Source organism: Odontomachus brunneus, unplaced genomic scaffold (assembly GCF_010583005.1).
Source record: "Odontomachus brunneus isolate Ranch 3 - 2012 unplaced genomic scaffold, Obru_v1 Obru_scaffold_324, whole genome shotgun sequence".
Lineage (NCBI taxonomy): Eukaryota > Metazoa > Arthropoda > Insecta > Hymenoptera > Formicidae > Odontomachus > Odontomachus brunneus.
Genome location: NW_022639774.1, coordinates 112,314 through 127,647, shown reverse-complemented (window position 1 = coordinate 127,647; position 15,334 = coordinate 112,314). Strand labels below are relative to the sequence as shown.

Sequence of the window (15,334 nt, the reverse complement as noted above, 5' to 3'; positions counted from 1 at the left end):
TCATTAAATCCAATTTAACCGTCATGCAATAAATATTGAAGGCAGCAGCACCGAATAAAATATTAGTCTCGCTATGTAAATGACTTTTACAGAATTTTTTTGATGGTTTATTTAAAAATATATCATACTCCGATTTTGATAAAACTTAATACAATCTTAATACAATCTGAACGGGACGATCGACCAAATTAATTCGCACATGTAAAAGTACAGTATTTTATTAACATGATAGAAAAATGTCATTATCTGCTGTTTTATTGCAGTAATTTTCTATACATTCCTTGGTAGAAAATTAATTTCGAATTATCGTACCAGTCTCTCTTACATTATTTATACGCTAAACGGTTTCGTCTATATTTTGCGGCTTAAAAGGCGAACAAACTATAATATTTTTCTTCCTTAAACATTAGATGGACAATACAAAGCGCTTTTTATCAAGTGAGGAATTGGCGTAGTGTCTAAGGCGACGGACGATTATCCAAAAGATGTCTTCAGTTCAAGTTCGAATCTCACTAGAGAAAATATTAAAAATTATGAAAAAATAATGTAGAAAAATTTTTTTTGTCATAGTATTTTATGAGTATTTATGAGAAAGCGCTTATTCTATGAGTAATTATGAAAAATTATGAGAAAATTTAATTGAAGAACCTACGAAACGACAGGATCTGCGCTCAATCTGCAGCCAATCTGCCGTCATAGTCTGTCGACAGGCTCTGCGCGCAATCTGCCGCCAGTCTGTCGTCAGAGTCTGTTCGCAGACCCTGTCAACAGTCTGGCGGCAGATTGGGGACGCAGATGTCTATGGATCTGTCGACAGATCCTGTTCGGATTCGACAGATTCTGTCGACAGTCTGACGTCAGTCTGCGCGCAGATTGCTTACTGGGTCATTAATGAGAATACGTTGTAGTTAAATATTATCTATATTTTTGTTTATTGCAATGTAATCTCAAATAAATATAATCACAGTCGATTATACAATCACAAATAAATATAATCACAGTCGATTAATCAAAACTTAAAGATAATTTTAAATTTAGCGTATGGACTAGCATTAATTGCCCACTAGCTATAAAGAAAGTTAAAAATAGTAACGACGTAGAGCTTGAACCATAAACTAACTCCAAAACATTTGAGCCTTAAAATAAAGTTTGTTTTCAATTAAGAGAACTTAAAAAGAAAGATAAGGAATTATGTTAAAACAAATAAAGTAAATCGCTGAACATAAAAAAAACTGAGGAAGAGCATTATAAATATTATAAACTTAACGAAGCAAATTAAAGTTAGAAAAAAATCATACGTAAGGCATTCCCATATTACGTGATTTTGTTATAAAACAAAATAAATCACTGAACATAAAAAAACTTAGAAAAAGCATTATGAATACTATAAAATTAACGAAACAAATCAAACTCAGAAAAAAAGATCATATGCAGGGCATTCCTATATTATGTGATTTTGCTTATTTTATTGATTTTTCTTTGTTAAGTTATCTGTAAAAATAAGATAACATAAAATTCATATACTTACATAAAAATATACATATTTGCATGCATAAAAATATGCATGCAAATATTTATAAAATTATATAAAATATAAACGCCTTAAGTACATACTTTGCTCTCTCAATTCGAACAGGAGCTTGGGCTAGCCACTTGGCAGTAGTTTCGCCAATTTCGGTGTCATTTATATGTTTATGTGTTGTACGAATAGCTTCTATAACACAAAAGTTATAATAAACATTACAATAAAGTGTGTGCTTTTCACAAGTATTTAATTTGATACTAGTGGAACGTAAAATTATATAAAAAATTTAACTTACGTATAATTATTCTTGAAAGTCCTAAATCTTGAAAGCTTTTTTTAGCTGTGCCAAATTATTTGTCACAGCTTTTTTTAAAATGTTACGTATCATATGTGCTGTACTTCCACCCACAAGTTGAAACGTATTAATCTGAAAAATATACATGATTATTAATAGTATTAAAAAATATTGTTTTATACTCTCGTATTGATTCATGCGCTCTCTTTCTTCCCCTTTTTCTTTCTCTTTAAATTATTAATAAATTATTAGATTAATTAAACTATGTGTAAAGCATAGGCTTTCTAAATGTCAAATTCAAATATAAACAAAGGCGTATAGATTATTAGATTAATTATTACATTAATTATTAGATATTAAATATTAAATGTACTATATTATTATTTAAATTTGGAATTTTAGCAGTATGCAATAAAAATAAAGAATATTTTTTTTTAATATTTACCGCTTTATCTTTGAAATTAACATCTTTTAATTTTTCTTCAAAAGTTGTTAATTCTTTAAATGTTGTTATAGGCAGTTGTATAACAATCTCTTCTTGGCTGGAATAATTATAACGTTGCATTTTCTCACCTAGCACATCAATTTTATTTTCAATACTATTAAGTTTATATAAAACTTTATTTAGTTTTCCTAAAACTAGTTTCTTGCATTCTGAAAAAATATATTTATTGAATTATTAAGTATTGCAGTTAATGATATTTATTATTAATAATTGTGTAAAAAATAAATCTGCCTATATGCATACATATATGTAGCAATGTGTACATGTATTTATATATATTGTTTTGATATATAAAACATTTAAATCTTATAGATATTACATTTATATAAATATAATATATATATATATATATATAGAAACATACCACCAAAATTATTTTCTATATCGCTATCAATAGATTTTTCTGTAAAATCTTTTGTGTTCTTTGAAATATTTTCAATGTTAACAGTTTTATCTAAAAAGCAAAAATATCATTATACACACAAAAAATTATTTTTAGTATAATATTTATAACAAATTATTAGTTACTACTTAACACTTTCACTTACTGTAAGAAGAACTTTAACATAAAACATTAGTAGAATTGTTTTCTGTGAATGTCTGCATATGCTTTTTTTGAGATACAAAATTTTGAATTTCTGGACATGCAGGCAGGAGGCCTGCAACTTTGGTTGTTACTACAACTTTGTCTTGCGTTATTGTTTTCACTTAAATTGTCTTCATTAAAACATACATCTTCGTCTGAAGAAGATGACATAATTTTCTTGGCTTTCTCACATCTTCTTTTTTTCTTTTGTATGTTTAATTCATGAGATGATGCCTCTATATTAGATGTGTCTTCAGCTATGACTAATTTTCCCATATCTTCTTCGTAATTATCTGTAAAATTTAAAACAATAATATGTTATATAATACATTTTAATTTACAAATAATAACTTGTAAAATGTACTATAAATATAAAAAAAAGTGTTCAAAACTTTTTTTATTTAATATAAATAAATGTACTATAAATAGAAAAAAGTGTTCAAAACTTTTTTTATTTACTATATAAGTTCTTAATATAACAATTATAAATATAACAATTAACTTTTACCTGCTCTGCCAAAAATCTTTTTCACTGGTAATACCTCCCATTCAATATTTTGTGGCATTTCTCTTGTTATTATTGCTTTATTTATTCTAAATTTACTTTTAAAATGAGCAGACCAAATACTTAAACGTTTATCTGCATTGTACCACAATGCAGGTATTACCTGAAGTCCATTGTTAAATTCCGCAATGACATAATTAGTATTCATTTTTCTTTACAATGCAAAATGTGTCTATACTGAAGCATATAAAACATAAATGTATGTTTATATGTACACAACAAAATATATGTTATATATATATATATATATATATATATATATATATATATATATATATATATATACATTGATACAAAAATAATTATAGGTATTATGTGTGGTTTAAAATCGTTTTACATCGTATGGTTTAAGGGAAATACTGCGAATGTATTCGGTTTATTTGCAAGAGGAATTTTCCATATTTTACAGAGCACATCTGTAATTGGATAAGAGAATATTTCATCGCTATTGAGCATCATCACTTTTATACCAAGCTCACTTGATTCACAAGGTATTTCATATACATTGTTTACATATGTGAGTTTTTTAGCAATTACAAAAATACTTTTATTTCGTTTCATTATATTTAAAATAATAATATAACACCCGTTTACTAAGAGACAACAATTATTACCGTTATTATTACTTTTACAATGTATATGAAATTTTGTAGTGGATAACTGTAAATATTGTGATTGAGACTGAATATAATCAAGAATTGGTCCATCATTATGTGAATATTTTAGTGAACATAAGTTTTCTTTAGGGTCTTTTTTTTGTAACAGAAAATCAATATTTTCTTTTTCTTTATATCTTTTTACCAATTGTTGCAGTGGTTTTTCGTTCTTTCTTAATAATCTTTTAATAGACATCATATAGTTTTCAAAGCGAAATGCACTGAACTTATCTAACGGACCAAATATTTTTACATCCGAGTGTAAATGTAATAAGTTGTGGACATTATGTGACACAAATTTTTTCCCATACAATATTTTAAATGATAAGACGAAATTTTTAAGTAAAGCCTCTGCATAATCTATAAATTTTGTTTTACATAAATCCGGACGAACAAGAATTGTAATTGCTACGTGAAGCATAAGAAAGTGATTATACAGGTTTTCTGTCAATGAATATCTTAAAACAATAGGTCCAGTATATAAAAGAAAATTTCTGAATTCTACAGCTTTCCATTGTTTTACATCTTGTATACATCTTGGCTTTCTAACAAAATCATTGGGTGAAGTTAGAAATCACTATTTCTAAGTAGGATTAATAAATATGATATTCTTTTAATTGATCTTGGTCTTAACCGTATAGAAAGCGGTCCTTTTATCCATAAAAGTATTAATTTTTTAACAACGCCCAATAATACAAGATGCATATAGTCTGAAGGTGTGTTCGTTATAGGTAAAAAATCCGGAATATTATTTACAATGAAGTAATCTATCTGAAAATTCTTGTAACCATTAATGGCAAATAAATCATCAGTTCTTAAAGAATATGATGCATTTGGAAAGCATACTCGACCATTCAAATATTTTCCTTTTATTGTACATTTTGTACAACTGTAGAATCCAGTGTGACCCTTTGTACATAAAATGAAGGATTTTGCTGGTGCATCGCATATCAAACCAAATAATTTAATTTTGATCACGTGTTTATCATAAATGTAACCATTGCTTAAGGAAATTAAATCATTAACCAATGGTTGAAGTATTACAATCTTACGGTTTTTTTCCTCCAAAATATGCACCAACAAAATATACATCTTCATTCAGGGAACGGTGCACTTGGACACGGTGCATTTGGACACAGCCAATCACAGCACCATGTGATTAGAGACATTTGTAGGGTCCCTTGGAACAGCGACTTGTGATTGGACTGTGTCCAATTGCTCTGTGTCCAACTGATATACACCTCTTCATTTACTGTATTCGAAAGTAAAATAGGCCATAATAAAGCCTGTGATGACTTTGATAGAGGAAAACCATCTATATTTACAAGTAAATTTATATATTTTTCGTTCGATTTTAGAAATATTTTCTTAATTACATTATTCAAACCTGCATAAAAATATTGTCTGCCACATGCATTTATTATATCAACTTGTCGTGGAGTTTGTAGTAACGTCCGTATATCTTTTGGAAAGTTATATGATGTATATTGCTGCAAAATTTTTATCAATGCATTACATGCATTGTGATTATTATTGTACGATAAAGCCCATGTTAAAGCCAATTAAATCATTTTTAAATTTATCATCATTATCATCATCATTGTAATCTCTGCTTTTCTTTTCTGTGGTGACATTTTCAATATCACTATCATGATTACAATCTATTTCCATGCCAGGATTATCATTTATATTTTGACATGGTAGATAATAATTTTCATTTTCACAGATTTCAATTTCAGAATTAAGTGTTTCATTAGTGTCTTTATTAAACGCATGAATATTTTTATTTAATCTAGTCAAACAATTACCTTTAAAAGATCTATTAGTACTGCATGATTGTTTAATGATTTGTGTAGATAATCCTGTTACATCAATATTAGTTTGATCTTCAATAATTCTCCTAATATGACGTTTTGAAACAGATGTTTTACGTTTTAATATATTAGACATATTATACATTTAAGTTTAAGCTTGTCAGTATAAACACAAATTTTTTAAAATAAATTACATATTTTTTAGTTATATCTGTAAATGTAATATATAATTCAGATAATTCAATAATTATTAATTAAAGATGAGAGGAAATAAACCCTACATACATAAGAATGCTTACCTATTAATGAAATGCCAATATACCAAGTATGTATATATTACTCAAGATATTATACGTAGAATCCTCCTTGTCAAAATGTTTGGTAATATTCTCTGAAACAATATAGTAAAAATATTTTAATATTTAATATTTAATATTTTAAAACAGATTAATTTTCCTATATTCATTTGTACATATGTGTTGTTTATACTATTACACATGATACAAAAACATATGCTTATTCCAGAGACAAAATCACATATATCCTCTCAAAATTTGAACTTGATTAGAAGAGTAATAATTATATTTATCTATTATGCCTTTATATATTTTCTTATTTGAATATTTCTTGCTTTCTTTCTGGTTTTCTATTTCACAGTACACAAATGCATATTATCTACAATGCGACAAATGTATATGCACAGTGTGAACTGTATAAATAGTTGAAACACTCATTACAAGTAAGAAATGATAATATAAAATATACACATAAAGCACTAGCTACAGACTTATATATATTATATTACTTTTTATGTATTATAATTATTTATTTTAACTGCTGCCTATATTTACCTCTAAAGTATCTATAGTTTCATATTACTGTATCATAGAGATATGCACATATATCCCATAGCAAAATAGAAAATTAAATAAAGCAAAAATATTCACATAAAAAAATATACGAAGATATATCATAAATAACTATACAGTTTTTACTTTCCCAATCAGTCTCAGTCTCCTTGAGGTTATAGAGGTTATAGGTTCTTATTAACTCTGGGACAAGTGATTCTCTTTTATAATTACGAAATATAGATTTTTAACTTCATAGTATATCGCTATAATTAAACATAGTATTGTAGGAAATGAAACGAAATATACACAGTTTGTAGGAACAATAACGAACAGTATATTTAATCACTTTACAACAATCACAAATGTCCATCGGCTACAACGCACGACAACTGTCGTTGGAAGGCCACGTGCTTTATTCCAACATCGCCACTGCTAATACGTGAGAGAATATCGTTCTCCCCTTCCGTACTTCCGCACGCAACTCACGAGGTTCTTCGCTTCCGAGGTTCTTCCTCTCACTTTTCCTCCCTACTTGCCTCTAGTTTCTATCTCTTTCCTACAGCTACTTCTGTCTCTTTCCTACAGCTACTTCTATCTCTTTCTATCTTGCTAACTTCTCTCTTGGAACTCTACCGCAGCAGCTTCCTCGACTTCTCTCTGTCTCTACCTATATACTCTCTCTTTCTTCCTTCCGTAGCGCCTCCTGGCCTGCTACCTAACTAATGCTTTAACTATTTGAGCATAGATGCCGTAACCTATATCTTACAGTATTATCAAAAAAATACTTATCTTTTCCTTTACGCAGCAAAACATAAATCGATGCGAGTCATTGTACACGTGATAACCACGAGTTGCAATGGTCAACGTCTACGCAGCGAAGCCGGCGCCTGCTATATACGCATACATGTGTTGCGCAGAGCGTACGGCGCAGAAATTTAAGCCAATGATTAATAAAATTATTGATTATCGTTAACATCTTTTACAATATTGCAAAAAAATTATTTTATTACAGTATTATATATGTATATATATTACAATATATAAATTATGGAATTTGGATTGCATGCAATATTTCCGAAACATTAATGTCATGTTGCTACAAGTGTGCTGGAATTTTGTGAATCTATATCTCTGCAATGTCTTTATAATGTTGCATTGCAACTTGCAACATTGCAACGTTGCTGCAATATAATTGCAATAATCTGTGCTGTATGGGATGCGTTAGTTATACAAAAACTGCGTTCGCTTTGGGCGCTTACGAGCTGTAAACGTCATTCTATCTTTATCGCTCACCCTTATAGAAATATTATACTAAGAATCATTGATAATTACTTATTTTCAGTATTAAAAATACTAGATAATAAGTAATTATCAATGATTCTTAGTCTGATATTTCTATAAGGGCATTACACGCGGGAAGAACATAAAATGACACTTATAGCGCATAAGCGCCCAAAACGAACGCAGCCAAAGACAAATAATCAACATTTATCTGTTCTTGTCTCACCACAGGCGAAAAACAAGCGGTAGACATAAAAGCGAGTTAGCGGCGACCTTATCGTTAAAGAAACATCTCGCTCAGTTATTGACGCATCGCGTTACTTGTAACCTAATAAAAAATTTTTTATACATAATTATATAACATTATATATAATTTTACATTATTATATATAATTATGTATGAAATTTGTCCATACATGTTAATACATCCCATATAGACAAAAAGATATCTTTTAGATGTCTAAATGATATCTTGCAATGTCTTCAAAATGTCTTCAGTAATTTTGAAAAGATAACTTTTAGAAATCTAAAAGATATCTTATGCAATAATTTGAAACATCGTTTAGATATCTGAAGATGTCTAAAAGATATCTTTTAAAATCTTCAAGACATTCTTTAAATATCTTAAAGATGTCTTCAAAATATTTTAAAGATATTTTTAAGAAACCTTAAAGATATCTTGAATATATCCTCATATCTTAAAAAGCGTTCTCTTATACCAGAAAAACAATAATAAGTAACAAAGCATGACAATGTCAAGTTTATGAATTAAAAATTTCTGCAAATAATAACTTTTAATTTCAAACCATTAACTTTAAAACCATTGTCATACTATCCCAGACAGCACAGTCTAAGAGTGGGACATAAGACGTCTTTAAAACGTCTTTAAGTTGTCTTTAAGACAAGTTTATAAAGTATTGTCTTTAATCTTGTCTTTTATTATCTTAAATATATCTTAAAGACGTCTTATGACTCGATTTTGGACATTTGTGCCGTCTGGGATATTACTGTTTGTATTGTTTCTCTATAAGAAAATGCTTTTACTATGTTCTCATGTATAAAATTTTTAAAGTGAAAAACTTGTTTAACTTATTTTTATTAAAAATATATTTTGAATAAGTATATATTAATATTTTTATGATATATTAAGTATAACAACATGAAATATATTTAAAGTTATATAAATAAAATATATAGGACACATAACATATTTTTTTATTCTAATCAAATCTCTATTGCATTTTTTTTTAAACGACATCGCATTTTGTCTCCTGCATGTTGCAATCAGTTTTTAATGTTTTGTGATTAATATAATGTAGCAATCAGGCTGTTTCTTTATTGTACTGACAGTCGCTGTAAAGAGAAAATGTATATTTACATCCCTTATAGAAATATCATACTAAGAATCATTGATAATTACTTATTATCCAGTATTTTTAATACTAAAAATAAGTAATTATCAATGATTCTTAGTATGATATTTCTATAAGGGATTAGTAGAGAAATGATTGGAAAATCTGGATTTTACTTATATAATAATAAAATTAGTATAACATTATAAATATTCTGATAATCTATATTAAATATAAAATATTCTAAATATATAAAAATATTCTAAGTCGGTATTCATAATCGGTTCTTATAAGACCGTCTTAAATTTATCTTTAAATGTTGTACAACATATTTCTGGCTACGAAATATCTGAAAATGAACTTAAAGCGATCTTAAATATAAGATCCGACTATGAATATAGCCCTCAGACTTTTATAAAGCTATATGATTCTTATGCATTGAAAATGATAATAAGTATTTTAATATCTACGTTCTATAAAAATGAAAAAATATAGTATATCATTCGTTAGATATTGAAAGATATACTTACAGAGTGATTCAAAATAATCTCTTGTCTTTCCTAGGACATATTTCTGCTTAGATTCTGATATCGAGTAATGATGTCCTGAAGATATGACTTAATACCTTATTATGAGCGAATATCTGAAAAAAAAATATCTCAGATATGACTTAATATTATAATCATAAAGATATCTGATTATATCTCAGATATATTTTGTTATGTAGGATATTACTTATTCAAATAATATATAAATATATAGGATATAAAAAATACAAATACAGGATATAATATAATTATTACATATATATATTAATATTATTAATATATACTATATACTATATATATACTTTATATGTACTATACATATATAATACTATATATTAATACTATTAATACTATATTAATACCATATTAATATATACTATGAAAAAAGTACGCAAATTTGAAACATGCATGTACTTGTAATGCATCACTAACAAGAGGAGGACCAGGTGACTCACTTTGGGATTTCAACCCCAATTTTTTTAATTATTCTGAAGATGAAAAAAAGATACGTGTCTCGGCATTTGATAGAATAGGCCTTAGTTTCGGAGTAATAAATTTGTGAAAATTGGCCATATCCGAAGCGCACCGCGGCGCGCCATATGAGCCTTCCCGGTAACTGTACTTCCAACCAGTGCAGTTGGCTTCGTGAGTTAGGTGCTTGCTTCATAATTCGTAAGATCCAAGTTCGCTCACGGAGGTGAGCAATAATTTTTTTTTTAATGAGTATTTTTATTTATTTTTATTTATTTTGGTGATATTGATATAGTATACAAATATTTAATTTTGAAATATAAATTTTGAAATAGAAAATTTAATTTAATATCACATTCTAAACATTGAAAATATATTAATAAATTAATAAATTACAATAGATTACCTTTGATTAAATCGATTATTTCTTAAATAAATGGAAATTTTCTATAAAAGATCTTTTCCCAATTTTGATATTTTTTATAGCAGTCTTGATAATTACCTGTGCTGTTACTTTAGTTCATTGGTAATTAACAAAATATTTTTATTAAAATAAACATTTGAATTCTTGTTTAAATTGAAATCCGGATTTTGAATTTGTATGATTGGGTTTTTAAATCGTATTTTAAAGATAATAACTGCTTATCTTTGAAATACGATTTAAAAACCCAATTGCACAAGTTCAAGACTATAAGTTTCATGTACAACTAAAATAAATTGTACGAAAACGTACATGAAACATCAAACAAAATAAATTTTGAATGTTACCTGCACGGAAAAAAATTATTTCAAGACTGCAGTTAATCGGGGATTAGCTGAAAATATGTTTTGTTGTAGCAACTAAAACTTTGTTGGTGTTGTTAATTGTTTAGCTGCCATAAGTTACCCTAATAGCCAAGAATACCCAAAGCATATCTTGACAAACGTGCAGTATAAATATCTTGCAGTACTTTTTATCGATAGAATGCCATCAGAATTGACACAGGATCTGTTTTATCAAATCTTGCTACTAAACTATATCTCTCGAGATACGTATTATACGAGTTTTGAACTGCACATCCTTGGCAAAAACATACACATATTGTAAATTTATAATGTGAATTTTCATCAAAGAAGCTACAAATAAATAATTATAAGGTACCTATATTGCGAGCTTATATATCAGTAATTAATATGCTGTAGCAAAGGAAAATGTATTCCGACTTTTAAGCATACTTCCGTCCTGAGCTTTGAATACATTATGTGCATTTTCTGCTAAAAAGGTACAGCTCAAAAATCTTAGAGTACGTATTTCGAGAGCTCCTAAATCGTAGAAAAAAAAACGGTGTGAAAGAAAAATGTATTCCGACTTTTAAGCTGTTGAATAACTTGTAGCAAATTTGCAGCAAAAACTGCGTAAGTCTTGCAACACATCAAGATTTACTCGATCTCTGGCGCCAATTTGTCGTCAAAAGACTGCAGGCTCTGTGCGGTTTTTACTACAAATCTGGAGCAACTTGTTTAACAGCAGGCTTTGTCGCATATCTGATGGCAATTTGGCAGCAAGATTCTTAACTGAATTTGCATAAATTTGTTACTTATTTGGAATTAAAATCTAGCAATAAAGTTTGTTTATGAGATTTACTTGTTTAGGTTTGGCTATCTGGATATATGTTTATCGTAGTTAAACGTTTAAGTATTCATATATTAGGACATTCATACCTCACTACGATAGAATATAGGGATAGGTGTAGAACATATCGAGGTGAATAAAACAATCCTGTACTGTTTCTCGATATGTTATAATTAATGAGTTATTCGAAGATAAAGATATCAGGTATTAAGCATATAGGCGACATATGCGGAGGCGCACATCAATTGTCGCTTACATGCTTAAAACCTGATATCTTTACCATCGAATAACTCATTAATTATAACAGATATTGAGAAACAGTATCAGTCTTTTTTATTCACTTTGATATGTTCTACGTCCCTATCGCGTAGTGAGATATGGATATTCTGAGACATTCTGTATATTAGCTATAGCAGCTACACCGTTAGCAACTGCAGCAAATGTTTAGCTGCAATAGTAATATATTTTCAGCTAATTCACGATTAGCTGCAATCGTGAAATCGTTTTTTTCCGTGTATAAACGGCCTGAAAATAAAAATAAAACAATTAACATCATAACAAAATCATAACAAAATTATAATCATTTGTGAGAGGTTTTATGAGTAATATGTAATATTCAAGTTGACCAAAACTAAATTATACATTCATTAGAAATAGGTGTGTTTGAATATACAGGTTCTGCCAAAAGTCCCGGGAATCCTAATTTTTTCAAAGAGGATTTTTGACATCTTATAAAAAATTAACTTTTACAAAAGTTTTAGTATTTTGAATATTTTTTTGAACGTGATGGTAACCTTGAACTTGATCTTGGGATCGACTTTCAAGGCTATTTGAAAATCAACTTGAAATTTCTTCAAATGAATTCTAAAATGGGATTTAAAAAACCTTAACACGATGTGTTTTAAGTCAATGAGATATTTGATCTTCAAGTTGTAACGAGGCGTTCCCACCTCGTCCCTGGCATTGGCACATCATTGTTTCTTGTTATATACTTTTATTCTTTATAGTTCTGTTCCTTATATTTCATATTTCTAGTCCTTATATTTCATGTATCTATTTCACGTTTCTCGTTTCTACTCTTCGTGTACTCCTCATTTGTATTTTCTACCGTTGCCGAGATTCGCAATAAATTTATGTTGAGTGTCCTCCCCGCCATAATTATTTGCGGCATCCGATACCAGTTATCCGACTAGCATACCGGGAACCCAGTAGTTACACCGGCCGCCGCTACGCGGCGCGAACGCGGGGTTGAAGCGACACTCGCAGTTAAATTTCCGCGGCCACCGCTATAAAAGGAGGGCTCGCGGAGCCCTCGGAGCGAATTCACCGCCGGTCTCCTAGGAGACCAACACGGGAGAGTGACCCCGAGAACTCAGCCTCTTGAGGCACACCGCTCCAGGCGACGACGTGCCGGGTTTCGGCCGCCGAGCCTGCCGCCGCCCCCTACCCGAGGGAAGAACCACCGGCCGCACCTGGGATAGCGGACGCCAACCACGGAGACGACGAGGCCCGGAGTACGAAGCGCGGCCTACCGCCGCCGCCGCGACCGCTGATCGCCCCGATTCACATCGGCAGCGCCGATCGCGCGCCTCAGTACATAAACCCTCTGTACATAAACGCAATAAATCCCAGTTATACTCAACACGCCCGGGTACGTTACTATCCCCCTCTCACTCTCCTATCACGATCCTAGCCGCCGGCGAGCCGATCCAAAGGGATAAGCAGGCGACGGCGTTACAAAGTGACTTTTAGAAGTTACTTTCATCTCTAACTTGACAACGTATCTGAACAGAAAATTTTACACTTTTTCCGAATCCTGGATCAAAAACAGGAATTCCCATTACAAAATTGTCAAGTTGACCTTCAAATGACCTTAAAAGTAAATCCCAAGGTCAAATTCAAGGTTTAAAGTTACCATCACGTTCAATATTCAAAATGCTGAAACTTTTGTAGGATTCATTTTTCTATCCGACGTCACCCCTTCGAAAAAATCGGGGATGTCGGGACTTTTGGCGAACTCTGTACAGTAATGCAATATTGCATGCAGAATTACATATAACGATATATCCTACAATGCTTTTACATCTGATTAATGATACGTGTTACCTTGTATAGGAATTTTACTAATCTTTTCAGTATTTATTAATTTTGTATATTGTAGACTCATCTATTTAGAAAGGTGAAGATGTAATGGACACTCAGTACACGAGCACAGATATGCTTAGACAATGCTTTGCTAAGACACTGTTTTGAAGCTCTAATCTTTTTTGTGAATATGCGACGATCAAAACGAGTTAGACGAGTTAAACATTAAACGAGTTAGTTAAATGTTTTAAATAACATAACGTGATTACAAGATCAGTAACTTACTCAGTGCGAAAATCTGTTATGTAAAGTTTAACAATCACATAAATTGAAACAAATATGCCACACGGAGAAACTTCGATAATTTACGTTGGAAAACAATAGTTAAAAACATAGATTAAATTTCATAGGTTAAATTGCATATTTTCGGACTCCCTACTTGGTTATCACTGTCGTAGTAACAATGAAAATATTTATTAAGACTGCTGCAAAGAAATATCAGAATTCGGTAAAAGCTCTATTGTAAAAAATTACCGAATGTCTTGTACGCATACTTATTAACGCTTCTTATTTTTATTTCAGGAACATAGCGATATATATGAAGACGAGCTAATTGCAAATTATAGTGAATTAGTATTTATCAAAAAATGTAATTTATTGTAATCCGTTGTTTGTAAATTGTAATAATTAGTTAAATTGTATTGGGTAATTCAATTTGTGTTTATTGGTGTTTATTGGTGTTAATTGGTTTCTATTAATGCAAGACAATTATATAATGATGTTGATGATGATAATAATGATAATGTAATAATGATGATAATGATGATGATAATAATGATGATAGTGATGATGATAATGATGATGATGATGAAGATGATTAAATTGGTATTTATATAATATTAATACTAATAATAATCAATTAAAGTTTATATTTAAATAAAGAAAAATAATTATATTTTTTTAACTATGTAACGAGACACCTGTCCCGCTACCATTTCGTATTAGTTGAGTTGTAATATATTATTTATATGGAGTATATGTTCTTATAGTTTATATAATTTGTACAGTTCCCATAGTTTATATAGTTTTACAGTTGGTATAGTTTGTATAGTTTTTTTAATATAGTGTATATAGTTCATGGAGGTTATATCATCATTACGTGTATATAGCTCACCATTGTTACGCCGA

General features: G+C 29.6%; 1 long non-coding RNA gene across 12 annotated transcripts; it reads right to left on the bottom strand.

Annotated features, from left to right (window-relative positions):
* Positions 1–1,459: 1,459 nt before the first annotated feature.
* Positions 1,460–7,664, bottom strand: LOC116853453. 12 transcript variants are annotated; one of them, XR_004379976.1, is made up of 11 exons: positions 7,104–7,659; positions 6,246–6,337; positions 5,941–6,157; positions 5,509–5,622; positions 3,420–3,653; positions 2,874–3,204; positions 2,690–2,779; positions 2,266–2,474; positions 1,821–1,952; positions 1,615–1,714; positions 1,460–1,491 (listed from the first exon to the last, which is right to left on the bottom strand). It is a non-coding gene; the product is annotated as an uncharacterized LOC116853453 (long non-coding RNA). The 12 variants fall into 12 exon arrangements; XR_004379978.1 differs by having other exon boundaries at positions 5,520–5,622; XR_004379974.1 differs by having other exon boundaries at positions 2,874–2,984; positions 3,059–3,204; positions 3,420–6,157; positions 7,104–7,664.
* Between the last annotated feature and the right edge of the window lie 7,670 nt (positions 7,665–15,334).